We start from the raw sequence: 16172 nt of genomic DNA on the forward strand, positions 1-16172 counted from the left end.
TTTGTTACCTGAAGATATGACATTTCAATATCTTTATATATTGTAATTGTTTTACTATATATATATATATATATATATATATATATATATATATATATATATATATATATATATATGCATTTATGTCGATGTATAATTGGTTTGTTTTGTAAATATTATTTGTATTTTTACTCTGTGTCTGGCCTAGGGAAAACTATGCTATCGAACGACTATATCGATAGGTCGTGTAGAGAACCAAAGTGTTTAGGATCCTTGGTAGTGTTAACTCTGCCGCATGAAGCGCGGGCAGAGGGGTCTGGCGGGAGTAGGGCAGTGGAGCAGGTGTGTTGTGTGACGCTCCCGCGAGTTGCTGGGCTTTCGTGGTTTGGCAGCATGTAATTGCGCTCGACTTGCTCTGACAGATTCTGACACGGTGTCGCGGATGGGAAGCATCAGCTGGCGCACATCAAGAGCCCGCTTCGCCTGGTGACACTGTCGAGAAGAAGGCGCGCCAACATCCAGCTTCTGCAACAGCGACGGCCGACAATAAGGGACTGTCGCCACCTCCTCGACCGACGACTTCAAACCTTCAATCAACCTACAAGGAAGACTGAAAGCACGTAAAGTTTTAGAACTGTATGGCAGACCTCAGCTTTTAAAATTGTCCCATTTGCCTCCCTCACAAAATTACAGCAACTTAGCATGAACCTTTGTTGCTCATTGTCCCAATTGCATTACCAAGCAGGGTCCCTTCCTTTTCCGGAATGAACCCAAGTGTCGTTGAAATTCAAATGCCAGCATTAAAGTAATATCATTCCATTTCACTGCTTTACTTTCAAAGTTCAGTTAAGGTATTCATAGCAGGGTACAATATTTAGATTACACAAGCACAAATTAAGAGTGCGAGTTTTGTTACCATATTTTAGCTTACCTGTGACTGCAGCTCAGCTTGGCACATACTACATTTTAATATTGTTAATTGTTCAGAATCATTTAATTCAAGTCCAATCTCTTATTTCTAAATTGCGTAGATTCATGTAGCTTTTGAAATGATTGTTGAGGTAGCCCAAGACTAATATTATTTTATTGAATTTCGTAGTGCTTCAGAAACAAAGTTCACTATTAATTTCAGTCACTAAAATAACTTTCAATTTTCCAGTTTTATTAATTCTCTTGCTAAATTAAGTCAGAGTGTAGCGAAATTTATTACTTCTGACAAACATTCAGTTTTCACACATCACGTGTCAACCTTCAGTTGCCACGCTTTTAGTGTTAAATATATGTGCATTAATCTTTCATTTTCAGTTATTATAGTAGTTGTCCATGGGACTGGCGACCGTAATTTTGCCCAAATCTCAAATATCTAATTAACGCCAATTAATTGTTAATGTAACGACTGCACATTTACTTTGTTTATTAACTTTACCCCTTTTCAAAATTAATTACCACCAATTTCATTTGCATTTTTCCTTTCATTTAGATGTAACCCTTTCTTCCCTCTTTACTGACAAATTAACTTCGGTGACGATTGCTTTTCCCAATTTCCATTAGGTAAACACGGTTTAAGTTTTCACTGTCATTAAGGTCGATAAGTGAGGGGGAGGTTACACGTAGCGACCTGGTGACAGGACAATCTTTGGATTTGAGGTAGTTCTGGATACGAATTTTGCATAGTGCAAATCTAGTAATAAAGTACTGGTTGCGAACAGGTCGTTATGTCAGTGAGAATAAGTGGTGGGAGGAATTCTAATTAGATTTGAGATTTGGCATTTATATTGATAAATGGTAAAATGAGTGAAGGCAACAATTACCAGGATTTGGTAGACTGTGGTACGGAACAATCGGTCGAACAGTGGGAAACGCGCACCGCGGAACCCATTGTTCAGGCGCAGGCGGCTAGCATGAAAGACGCGACCGCTGAAACGCAACAAAGAGTAGAAATGTAATTCCAAACTTTGGAAAATGTTTCCGAATCGGAAGAGAAAATCAAATCTGAACCCCTTGATGACGAATACGGGGGGACAATTAAAGAGGCACCCGCTACGGAAGTAAAACCGCTGGTTTCCGGGAATTTAACTGATTTATTGAATGTTTTGATTAACGAAATCAAGGCTCAGTCTGCCAAGCAAGAAGCTCAGTCTGAAAAAATTGACAGGAAGCTAGACAATCAGAACAAAGCTATTACTGTTGTTAACAACAATGTTGGAGTTGTTAACACAATAGATGATAAAATCAAAGAAGATATTGTTGTAATTAATACCGAAATCGGTAATCTTAAACAGGAAATGAGAGGCGTTCAGGCGGAAATTGCAAGCATAAATACTCGTTTTGATTCCGGAATTAGCAGAATCGAGAAAAGTGTAGGAGAAGCAGTTGCTCCAATCATCGAGAATAAGGTGACGGAACAAATTCAATTAGTGAAAAAAGAGGATCAACAAAAGCTGGAAACTTTAAAGGCTTTAATGTCCGAAGTAGATCCTAAAGTGAAGAAGCAGGCTAATACCTACGAAGAGAAAAAGAGGGAAGTGGAGTTAGAAAAGAAGCTTGACACAAAACAGAGCTATGTGCCGATCTGTGCACATAGTTCGGAATTGTTGACGAAAGAGGAGCGGTTCGACCCCTTGAAAAAAGGCGATATACACGCGACGGAGTTTTACCCAGATCATGGACTAGTGAGACAAAAATTAATGCGGTTATTGACGTGTTGGCTGGTGATGTCAAGCGTTGGAGCTTAAACCTCAACATCACGAACCTGACTTTCGACGAGTTTAAAAATTTGTTTCTGGCTGAATACTGGTCAGAGCGAAAACAACAAAGTGTCTGGCGAGAATTTGTCGTATCGAGGCCTTTCGATGCGAATTCGCGTGGCTCGATGAAAGAGTTTTGTGAGGGCTGGATCCGCAAGTTGGAATATTTGCGTGATCGCCGCACGGAATCCGAAATAGTCTGGGAACTCTACAAGAAGCTTCCAGATGATACAAAACGCTACGTAAGAAGCAATTACAAGACAATCAATGATTTCCTGGAAAGAGTTGAGGACGAGGACAATTGGCGCAATAATCGCGACAGTGATAGAGGCCGTGGTAACAACAACGGGTACCACAACAACCACAACAACGATAACCACGGGAATAATGCATACCGCAACCGTGGCAGCAATAACAATAATGGTTCAGACCGTAATAACAATCGGTACAATGCAAATAATAACAGGAATGACGGAAACCATTATCATACTCACGTGATACGGGCTTCGTAGAATAGTAATAACGCCAGAGGTTGTGATCAGCCGCCTCAGCAGCATCCGGGGAGCGGATCTGCTGGGACGAGACAGGGAAACCATTAGCCGCGCCGGTGAGGGGCCGACCGGGTGTGGAGAAATTCCGTGTGCAATAATCAACGGCGGGAGAGTGTGCCAGTGTTAGGAGAAAGGAGTGCGCCCACAAATAGTAGATCAGCTGTATACACGGCAGTAGAAAATACATTCACTGTCAGTGAGAACAATTTAAGTAGTGTTCCGGAAATCGGTTATAAAGTGGCAACTGTAACACCCACAGTGGAACTGGAGATTGAATTTAAGACTGATTCGCAATTGCTGAGAGAAGATCAGATGTCGGATAACTCGTCCGTCATCGAGCGAGGGGTCTGGTTAAGGCAGTTCGGTCGCTTAAACGACGAACTAAGAGATTATAGGGGCCTGTACGGGAGAAGTGTTTATGGGGAGCGCAGGCAGGATTTGCCACGTCTCGTCCCGCAGGAAGATAGTGTTCGTGGAGTGATAGAAAGTTCTGGCTCTAACCGGCAGACTTTACCAGAAATAGTTGATGTTAATGGGGAGCACGAGCAAGATTCGTCGTGTTTCGTCCCGCAGGAATTGGATGTTGAAGTAGTAACGGAAAGTTACTGGCAGACCTTACCGAAAGTTATAGTGGTAGAAGTAGCCGACCCATCCGACGCCAAACTCCAGTTTAAACATTGCGAAAGTATTAAGGAGAAAGATTACGAGAATTTTAGTGATAGCCGGACACGATTGGTAGAAAAGCACGCAGATTACAGCGTGTATGAGGTTAGAGCGGACGTTATCCGGTCGGACGACAGCAGTGTGGGTTGCGCACATCCGGAGAAAGTAATTGCAAAGACTACTGGGCACATTCCTCCAGGTAGATTGGCAGATGAGATCAATATGGCCAAAGAGGAGTCAACGAAGGTGACACTTAGTGAATTGATAGCAAAGCACCACTCACTAATTGACTAGTTACAGCAAAAGGTTTCGGTATTGGAGGCGAAGCTACAGACTAAGCCTCAGGACAAACGTGTTGAAATTAAAACTGTATGTGAACAGAGGCTGAAAAAGCCGGCAGATAAGCCGGATTTAGGATCAAAGCCGGATGGTTTTTTCTGGAATGACCTGGATATAGACGAGGATTTATTGTGGGAAAATAAAGAAACAGTCGAGGACAAGTGTAGACAGATAGTAGTGTCTGTTAATATGCACGACCTACAACTAAACGTGTTGATTGACACCGGTGCAGAATTGAGTGCTGTATCTGGGAAAATATTTGAGTTACTGGAAGACAGACCTGGTATCGTAGTTATGCCAGTAACAGGAGTGAAAATTATCGGTGCTACTGGGAAGGCCAGTATACTGGTCACAAAACAGATTTTTGTCAACTTCGAGATATGTGGGGCACGATTTGAACAAGAGTTTGTCGTCGTGCCAGACTTAACTACGGAAGTAATTATCGGGTTAGATTGGCTATTAAAGTACCGTGCAGTGATTAATTGCGAAAGCAAAACTTTTACATGTACGTCACAAGATAAAAGAATAGTAGTTAGTTTTGACGAGGCAGGAGATGGTGGGCATAGGTAATACCAGCCTATACACATTGTTAAATGGCCGGATGCCATTGACGTAGGTATGAATTTGAAGTACTGTAACGTGAGGAATCTCGGCACTGACAATAGTGTAGAAAGTGAATTGGAAAGTATTGTAGACGGTGTGTCAAACGCAACACACGAACAAAGGCGAGGCCTGTATGAAGTAATAATGAGGAATAAGAGTGTGTTTTTAGACAAACCGGGACTTGTGGAAGAGATAATCAAATACCCTTCACAGATTGACATTAGTATTGGTGTGAAAAAAGATCATTTGCGAGAAATAATGAAGCTAAAATCCTATGCTCGCATACGTCGTCATGACGCTAAAGCGCGTTTTGCTAAGTTTGCAATCGGAGACTTAGTACTTGCAAAAGCTCATGAGAAATTGAGTGAGATAGACAATGAAATCTCTAAATTTAAGTTTGTTTACAATGGACCATATAAAGTCACTGGTATACCTCACACAAATGCTTATTGCTTAGAGTATCCAAGCTGTGGAAAACTATTAGGTATATGGAACATTGTAGACTCGAAATTGTACCAACCAAGAATTGATTAATACCACAGAATGGGTAACTTGTACAGGACGTAATAAAGTGTAAGATTTAAGGATTTGCTAGGTTGCCATGCTTTTGGCTGACCAAGAGGTCATTAAAGAAGTTGTAATTAATAGGTAATTAATTTTGATTAAATGATTTAAGAGTAACTGATTATTAATCTACTGAAAAATCCAAGCTGCTAGTTTAAGTTTTCAGATGAGTCACAGTAGATTAAGGAATGTAAATATGATTTTGTAACTTTCTGTAATATTTCATGAATGTGTGTTTTTATTAGTCATTGCCGATGTACTTAGACGCTGTTTTAAGTTTCAGGCTAGTACATGCGTGTGATGATGGACAGTGTTGAGTTATCCACTGTGATAGTATTAATGGACTCCTTGAGATTACTCGGGAGTGAGTTTTTCCGAAAGAATTCAGTGAAACGGACGTTCTGGAAATGCCATTACACAGGCGAGTGAGATCAAACGCGCCGCACAGGCAACAATACTGGCGAGGCGGAGCCGCTGTCGGCTCTTGTGCCGCTCGTGGTATTCTTTGTACTTATGGGTACGGAAGATGATGTGAAAGAATTCTGCTGTCAATATTTCTTTTTCGATTTGCTGTATATTATTTTCTTGTTTAGCGTTAAGTGGACTCTCATGACGAGAATATTAATTATGAAAAGGTTATATAAAAATGTGTATTCTATGTAATTAATTATTAATTTGCGTATTTTGATATACCTGTTTTTTATGTCCATGTACTCTGGTTGATTTTGTAAATAGTATTGCATTTCAGAATGAGATTTTTTTCCCTCTGCCAGGAAGTTTCAGTATTCCATTTCTTGATACTGTTAGGAATTTTGCTGATTTAGAATAGCTGAAACGTTTTCTATGTTTTCTATGAATTTTAAAATGTTGTCAACATGTTTTCTTTTGTGTAAGATGACAGACTGGAATAAGGTTAGGAGTGTCTCCACTCAATTATTATGGTCTAAAAATTGGTTTATGGTTAATTAGCCTAATGCTAAATTTTCTTGATATTTTGAGCATATGAATTTCCGCTGCTCTTTTTTTCCTTTTTGGGACATTTTCTGAGTCTGTTTAGGTTACACGAACATCTTCAGACAATGTGGGGCACGTGTAACGTCGGAAATGCATATCCTCCTATTTCTATCTATTGTACTATAAATTCTTTTCCTTTATTTGTTACCTGAAGATATGACATTTCAGTGTCTTTATATGTTGTAATTGTTTTACTATTTGTGTATATATATATATATATGCATTTATGTCGATGTATAATTGGTTTGTTTTGTAAATATTATTTGTATTTTTACTCTGTGTCTGGCCTAGGGAAAACTATGCTATCGAACGACTACATCAATAGACCGTGTGGAGAATCAAAGAGTTTAGGATCTTTGGTAGTGTTAACTCTGCCGCCTGGAGCGCAGGCAGAGGGGTCTGGCGGGAGTAGTGCAGTGGAGCAGGTGTGCTGTGTGACGCTCCCGCGAGTTGCTGGGCTTTCGGGGTTTGGCAGCATGTAACTGCGCTCGACTTGCTCTGATAGTTTCCGACACAGTGTCGCGGACGGGAAGCATTAGTTGGCGCACATCAACAGCCCATTTCGCCTGGTGACAGTGTCGAGGAGAAGGCGCGCCAGCATCCAGCTTCTGCAACAGCGACGGCCGACAATGAGTGACTGTCGCTACCTCCTCGATCGACGGCTTCAAACCTTCAATCAACCAACAAGGAAGACTGGAAGCACGTAAAGTTTTAGAACTGTATGGCAGACCTCAGCTTTTAAAATTGTCCCATTTGCGTCCCTCACAAAATTACAGCAACTTAGCATGAACCATTGTTACTCATTGTCCCAATTGCATTACCAAGCAGGATCCCTTCCTTTTCCGGAATGAACCCGAGTGTCGTTGAAATTCAAACGCCAGCATTAAAGTAAAATCATTCCATTTCACTGCTTTAATTTCAAAGTTCAGTTAAAGTATTCATAGCAGGGTACAATATTTAGGTTACACAAAAACAAATTAAGTGTGCGAGTTTTGTTACCATATTTTAGCTTACCTGTGACTGCAGCTCAGCTTGGTACGTACTAAATTTTAATATTGTTAATTGTTCAGAATCATTTAATTCAAGTGATTTATGAAGAATGACATCACAGTTTCATAATCGAATTCTGGCTAGAAATATGTTTTAAAAAATTTTATATTAGCATCTGCACCTGCCATGCCCTCACTTTCTATGGTGTGACCCACATCTTCTCTATGCTAGAAATTTTTTGTGCGTTAATTTTTTGCTCACTCAATAGAAACGAACTGCAGATGATCCTAGAAGGCCATGAGAAAGATCTTCTTTGCTTCTTCCTTTCTTTATGACGTTGTTTTTATGAATAGTACGTGCTACAAACCTATTTCAGTTTTCAGTTTCGCATAAATCGACTTGGTTTGCTCTAAATGGGTTGTAACTGTGGATGCATATTCAAAAAAGTGAGGAAATGTTGGGTTTCACATGTAAAAGGTTCGTTCACTCAGTCGAAACGAACTGCAGAAGGATGTGAGATCAATTATCTTTGCTTGTTACTTTCTTTACAACGTGGTTTTTATGAATAGTACGTACATGCTACAAACTTATTTCATTTTTTCGTTTTGCCTACATCAACCTGTTTTGCTTTGAATGGGTGATAATAGGGGATGCATATTAAGAAAAAGTGAGGAAATGTTGAATTTCACGTGTAAAAGGTACAAGAAGTTTTAATAACAGTGTTACAGATGCTGCTTGTAAGTGTGAAGAACAATCTTCGACAAAGTCACTGAGTTCATTAAAAATGAAAATTGGTGAAGGAGCTGAAGGGCGAGTTTCCAGTGGATTTAGTTTAATTGACTCAGAAATACATGCCCATATGATTAATGTTTCATGATCACATGGAAATAGTGGGTCAAAGTGCCGTAGACTGTATAATGAAAGTGGCATAATTGGCCTTGTCCGACAACAGTAGTTGTGTCCTCATTTATTGTGAAGATAGCTGCACGTGATGCTTGTCTACTGTTCAGTAGTGGAAATATAGCTACGATTAAGTGCCTGCAGTGACTAGGCTTCCATCCAGGTGCATTCACACTGAAGATACTCAGACTGGACAAAGCTCAGGCAGCAGAAGAAGAAATTCAGAAGTTAGCTAGGCAATGGAGGTAGAGAAATAGATTACTCCAGGAAGAGGTTCAAAATGGTTCAAATGGCTCTGAGCACTATGGGACTTAACATCTTATCTCTTATTTCTAAATTGCGTAGATTCAAGTAGCTTTTGAAATGATTGTCAAGGTAGCCCAAGACTAATCTTATTTTATTGAATTTCGTAGTACTTCAGATACAAAGTTCGCTATTAATTTCAGTTACTAAAATAACTTTCAATTTTCCGGTTTTATTAATTCTCTTGCTAAATTAAGTCAGAGTGTAGCGAAATTTATTACTTCTGACAAACATTCAGTTTTCACACAACACGTGTCAACCTTCAGTTGCCACACTTTTAGTGTTAAATATATGTGCATTAATCTTTCATTTTCAGTTATTATAGTAGTTGTCCATGGGACTGGCGACCGTAATTTTGCCCAAATCTCAAATATTTAATTAACGCCAATTAATTGTTAACATAACGACCGCACATTTACTTTCTTTATTACCTTTACCCCTTTTCAAAATTAATTACCACCAATTTCATTTGCATTTTTCCTTTCATTTAGATGTAAGCCTTTCCTCCCTCTTTACCGACAAATTATCTTCAGTGACGACTGATTTTCCCAAATTTCCATTAGGTGCACGTGGTTTAATTTTCACTGTCATTAAGGTCGATAAGTGAGGGGGAGATTACAACCTGCGACCGTAGCAGTCCCGCAGTCCCGGACTTAAGCACCTAGAACTGCACGGCCACTTTTTCTTTGAGTAAAGTTCTTTTTTAAAATTTGAGAAATTATAGAGCAGCCCCAGGTAACACAAATCTGTAAAATTAATTTCAAAGCAACTATGACCTTAAACAAAAATCTGTTCTACATAAACTGCGAAATTCCGGTTTTGTTGCTTGATTAGCTTAAGAGAAAAGGTACATTATAGAAACAATGGTAATTCAAATTCTTATAAAATGTATGTCGATGCACATTTTCAAAGAAAAATTGCACAGAATATCAAACATTATGTTGTACATAGTAGTGTCAAGTTTCAATATTTTAGCTGTAATATTTTTGGGCATATGTGCATTTAAGCATGTGAATTCATTTTGCCCTGTGTCAGTCCTTAAACATATTTAAGTTTGTACAGAGAGTGTTTTCATTACTTTCAATCATATCACATAGCATTCAACATGACAGCGTGTCAGCAATCGTTGATTAATATACTAAAAAACCAGAAACCCACCTCGATTGCGAAAAAAGCACCTAGCGTTAACATAGGTTTCCACGTAGATAACTACACCTTCTTCAGAACAATAAAACCCACAAGTGCCTAAGAAGACCTTTGTCAATGATTAAATGAACATCATGGCTACACTTTTATAAACGAAGAAAAGTAAAACACAAACAGTGCATATGTACAAACATAGGCCGGTGTGAGGTGGAGGTTACACCATTAAGTTAAGTAAAGGTTTAGACTTTGTACACATGTACTGTTTGTGTTTTCCTTTTTTTCGTTTATAAAAGTATAGCCATGGTGTTCTTTTAGTCATTGACAAAGGTCTTCTTAGGCACTTGTGGGTTTTATTGTTCTGAAGAAGGTGTAGTTATCTACGCCGAAACCTAGGTTAACACTAGGTACATTTTTCGCAATCGAGGCGTGTTTCTGGTTTTTTAATATATAACATAGCACATATGAACCAAGAAAAGCATTTTCACAAAGTCAAAGGGAAAATAACTTTTTCAAAGAGCTTTATCTGGTGTAATGTTCTTTAAATTAATAAGTATCTTGTACTACACAATTTCTTAAGTTGCCTATGTTCTCTCAGGGTTCAAGCTTTCTCTTTCCAGAATTCATTGAAATAGGTTCATCAGATTGGGAATAATAAATTTAAACATGATGCAGCAGTTTTTCATGCATCTCAGTGTTACAAGATGATATATACTGAACTAAAATTTTGTAGGTACTTTCAGTGGCAATTGTGATACTGTTTACAAAAAGTGCTGCCATCATAGTTAGTAGTAAAGAGTAATGACCTAAAACGTCATACCTGATGCCGAATATGAATGGCAAAAATGTAGTAAGTGATAAACTTTCTTCGTTTCATCATAGTGTGTGTAATGGGGGTGAGTGGGGGTGGGGACGGGTCAGTGAGAAAAAGTTCTTAACGATTTGAAATTATGTGTAAAGTTTGTTGCAAGTCACTAAGTGTTCTCATTCTCAAATACTTCATAAATGAAATCTGGATTTTCGTGCACCATGGGCTACACTTCTTTTTCATCCCCACCCCTGTGGCAAATAAGTGGTTCTTATCTTCACAGAAATTCCTTTCATACAGTTACTGATATGTAATTGCAACAGATTTGTGAAACATACACACACATACACACATTTTTATAGTATCTATGATTATGTTTTTCTCGGTGATCTGATTTTTAATGAAATTAATACAAAAATGTGCCCAAAGCTATATACATGTTACTTGTGAAAAGCCCACGAAAATTTTTCTAGTGATTTGGAGATTAGTGTGTTCAAAGACAGATAAACAAGAAAGTTTTAGTAAAACTTTAAATCACGATTTTTTCTCTGTGATCTGATTTTGATGTAATGTAGCCTGTACAGTGCCCATAGCTTTATAGCTGGAATGGTATGGTTTTGGGGTAATGTTGGTGTAGAGTAATGTTGATTTTCTGCCATTTAATCGAGGTGAGTTAGTGGATACTGAAATCGACAGTTTTTGTGGATATAGTTGCAGCATTTATTATCGTTATGTCTATAGTTACAGACTCATGGCATCATTTTGATGTTTTAGGTTAAGGTAGGTTTGAGTTACCAACAAAAGCCTTACAGAATGTTCCAGTACAAACAAACCATATATCTGAAATGCTTGAATATCAGCATGGCTGTCATCAGGTTTACCAGCATATCATTATACAAAACGGAAATTGAGTCCTATCTCAATTAACATACTTCTTCTCAGACATAAAACTATTCGTTAACATAATTGTAAATTACGCTGAAGATGAGTTTTATGGAAGATGCAGTGCAACATAATAAACACTACAACTCTTTTAAGACTGAAAATTCTATTTGTCTAGAAATAGTGTTTACAGGATATTGATTTGATGTGCAGTACTGATGGTCACAGTGGCTAAAAGCATGACAGAACAAAAATCAATTAAAAACACCGAAATAACGTCGAACAGGGTGTTGTTCTTATATGTATGATTTGATTAGGTGAGTACAAATCAAAAATCAGATTTTGTCAAGGGAAGGCATTTTATCTGATTGTATTTAAAAGATAATCTTTTAAGTGCAGCCACATAGATATGTGAATTGGAGTTTTGCGATGTACTTCAAATGAGATACTTTTGTTTCACTGAAGAAGTGATATCTCTCTGTGTGTGTGTGTGTGTGTGTGTGTGTGTCTGTGTGTGTGTGTGTGTGTGTGTGTGTGTGTGTGTGTGTGTAAAATAAGTTGAGCAGTGCTTGTTGCATGTTAGTTATTGGGATTAGTTATTGGGAGTGGTCACCCACGAAATCTGTTATGTGATAGCGAGGAGAAGGCGATGTTATCTTTTAATAACCATCTCTTTTCTTAGACATAGTTTCGAAAAACGGTACGTAAAACAAAGACTGGAATCATACTGTAAGGGCTGACAGAGTAAAGACAAACAGATTAAATCTGTAATAAGGTGTAGATAGTTCAGGTAATTTCCTGTTGTAACCAAAAGCGTCTGTTGTGCAACACCACTACCACCACATCTGCTGTCTGAAAGTTTGACATGTGAAAAAAGACGAATTTGGCAGGACGATAGTTCAAACCCGCGTTCGGCCATCCAGATTTAGGTTTTCTGTGATTTCCCTAAGTCGCTCAAGGCAAATGTCAGGATGGTTCCATGAAAGGGCACAATGGACTTCCTTCCCCGTCCTTAACACAATTCAAGCTTGCACTCCATCTCCACTGACCTTGATGTGGAGGGGACATTAAACCCAATCTTCGTTTTTTTTAAAAAAAAAAAAAAAGAAAAACAGGCTTGTGTCTGAAGGACTCGGTTAGACATTGATAGAGTGTCTGCAGTAGATGCCGAAGTAATGAAAAGAGCACAGAATTCAGCAGACTTTCATCGCAACGTCACGTCTTCTTTCAGAGTTGTGCAGCCGAACTAAAAGGGAAGGATCTCACTCCATCCTTGGCCACCGGGCAGGTGTCGGCCAGTTCCCATACCAGGCCCTAGTCGTCGGCGACGGAAGCGCCATATGTGGCGGGTCGCTCATCACCCAGACAGCAGTCCTCACCGCCGCCCACTGCACCGTCAAGTGAGTAGACTCAGCCGCTCGGATGGTGCTGTAAACGCGACACAGCTTTGTTCGGTGATGACTATGTTTGGGTGCTGCTGCTGTGTAGTCATTTGGTGTGTTATGTCATGTGTTATAGTTTAACAAACTGTTGTTAGAAGTCCCTGCAGCTATGATTCTGATAATTTTGGTATTTCATTATTTCCTATGTTTGAAATGGGAACCATAAGTGAAATGTATGATGTAAATTAATACAAGAGTCCATGTTCACATCTGAAGGTCTAATTTCAATAGTGGCACAAGTCCATATTTGTTCGTTTTGAGATACAGAGTCCTAAAGTTAAATGAGCGCTAAAAAAATCTGCAGTTGAGATACCAGAAATATTCAAACATATGGCTTCTTGTTAGAGATGAACCTTTCTATCTGTTTGTTTGGATCATTAATTTAAGAAGCAGTTTAGGCAGAAATGTGGAGGTAATGGACTTGTATCACTATTGAAATAAGCCCTTCAGCTACACTTGAGGGATGACCCGACACAAGGATGTAGCCAGGATTTTGTGAAAAGGGGTTGGGGTTCGAATTGGACACATAATTTATAATTTGAGTTTGAGAGGCTATCATAGGAATAGTATATATAATTGAGCAAGAAAAGCTTTCCTTAAAAAAACTATCATATATTTTCTAAACATTATTTTGAGCAAATTTTGTAAAGAAATGCAACCATCGATTTTGGGCTATATTTTTGTTGAATAACGCGATTTTCGGGCGACACAGGCAAATCCATATGTATTTTTATACACTGATTTTAATTTAATGTTATTTTTAATTATGTTTACTGCTTTTCTGCCTTCTGAGATACTGAAATACTGCAACGCCAGTATTCTACCAGTCTTCAAATAACAACCCCAGTGCTAACATTAAATTGCCATAGATATATAATCAGGCTCTTATGGTAGAGCATATATGCTTTTAACTTAACATGATGGTAGTAGAGAATCAAAATTGTTTTTTCTCTTCGTTCTTGTTACAAACGTATCCATAATTACAAACTATCACAACAGCACATAACACAATACCAACAGACCTCCTAGCAACAGACAGACATGAACTTGTTGTTTTTGTTATGAGCTTAAGTTCAAAGACAGGTTCGATACAGCTCTCTGCACTACTCTATTCTGTGCAAGACTCTTCAGCTCTGAGTAACTACTGCAGCCCACAGCCCTCTGAACCTGGTGAATGTATTCATCTCTTGTCTTCTTCAATAAAATTCTTCAGGGTATCAGACCGCATCGTCATAATTTAAAATGCGCCAACGTTTCGGCCAGCGTTGCAGCTAGCCTTCATCAGGGCCGCGGAAGCCTACGCTTACATATTCATCTCTTGGTCTCCCTCTACAATTTTTACTCCCCCCCCCCCCCCCCCCAATGCTTCACTCCAGTACTAAATTGGTGATTCCTTGATGCCTCAGAATGTGTCCTACCAACCAATCCTTTCTTCCAGTAGGGTAGGTTTGCCTTTCTTTAGCTTCAACATTATCAAAAGCTTTCTCTTTGTCTACATTGGTGATTCCTTGATGCCTCAGAATGTGTCCTACCAACCAATCCCTTCTTCCAGGAAGGTGGTTCAAATGGCTCTGAGCACTATGGGACGTAACATCTATGGTCATCAGTCCCCTAGAACTTAGAAGTACTTAAACCTAACTAACCTAAGGACATCACACAACACCCAGTCGTCATGAGGCAGAGAAAATCCAGGAAGGTGGATTTGCCTTTCTTTAACTTATCTTCTATGAGAAGTCTTAGTGTGAGTATTGCCTCGCAGGTTCCTACATTTCTCTGTAATGAAAACTGATTTTCCCTGCGGTCAGCTTCTAATAGTTTTTTCCATTTTTGTGTAAAGGATTCGAGTTAGTATTTTGCAACTGTGGTTTATTAAACTGATAGTTTGGTAATTTTTATACCTGTCAGCAACTCCTTTCTTTGGCCTTCCTATTACTACTCTCTTCTTGAAATCTGAGGGTATTTCGGCTGTCTCATACGTCTCGCTCACCAGATAGAAGAGTTTTGTGATGGCTGGCTCTCCCAAAGCTATCAGTAATTCCAATAGAATATTGTCTACTCTGAGAGCCTTGTTTCGACTTAAGTCTTGTCTTCCAGTGCTCTGTCAAATTCTTCACAAAGTATCATGTCTCCCTTCTCATCTTCCTTTACATCCTGTTCCGTTTCTATAATATTGCCTCCCTTGTATAGACCCTCTACATACTCCTCCCACCTTTTTGCTTTCCCTTCTTTGGTTAGGACTGGTTTTCCAGCTGAACTCTTGACATTCAGACAGGTGGTTCTCTTTTATCCAAAAGTCTTTCTAGTTTTCCTGTAAGCAGCATCCACCTAACCTCTAGTGAAATAGGCTTTTACATAATTACATCTGTTCTCTAGCCATTCGTGCTTAGTCATTTTGCAATTCCTGTCGAACTCATTTTTTAGATATTTGTCTTCCCTTTCGCCTGCTTCATTTATTGCTTCTTTATATGTTCTCCTTTCATCGGTTAAATTCAATATCTCTTGTGTTACCCAAAGATTTCTACTCGCACTCATCTTTTACCTACTTGATCATCTTCTACCTTAAATATTTCAGCTCTCAAAGCTACCCATTCTTCTACTACTGCATTCTTTCCCCTGTTCTCCTAAATCGTTCCATAATGCTCCCTGTGAAACTCTCCACAACCTCTGGTTCTTTCATTTTTTCCAAGTCCCATCTCTTTATATTGCTGCCTATATGGAGTTTCTTCAGTTTTTATTTGCAGTTCATAACAAATAAATATGCAAGATCAAATAATAAAAATCTTTGTAGTTACTGCGTGCATCACATCTCAAAAGTCGAAACTGGGCTCATCAATTACGAGGAAGAGCGCAGGCCACGAGGAAAATAGGGACATTTAGAAAGCTGATGTCATTTACTGAATACTTTCTGGTAGTGGTTAGGAAGGGGGCCTTTCTGGGATATTTGATAAAAATTTGCAGTATGAGACAGATACTGTGTTTCAAGAAGTGATCATTCTTTGCTATTGCTGTTGGTAACAAGTGGACACAATGCAAGTGAGTCACAGCGAAATAATCGATATGGACAGAACCAACTTCGAGATACATCATGCACAAAGAGGCGCCCTCAGAAACTCTGTAAGATTTTATTTAAAAAACAATATACAATCATGAATTTTTTTGAACAGTATTAACTTTTAATTGATACTACTGGACCAAAGCATCATTTACAGTTTATTTTAAATTTTCCTACTACTGTAAACATAAA

This window comes from Schistocerca cancellata, chromosome 11 (genome assembly GCF_023864275.1).
Source record: "Schistocerca cancellata isolate TAMUIC-IGC-003103 chromosome 11, iqSchCanc2.1, whole genome shotgun sequence".
Classification (NCBI taxonomy): domain Eukaryota; kingdom Metazoa; phylum Arthropoda; class Insecta; order Orthoptera; family Acrididae; genus Schistocerca; species Schistocerca cancellata.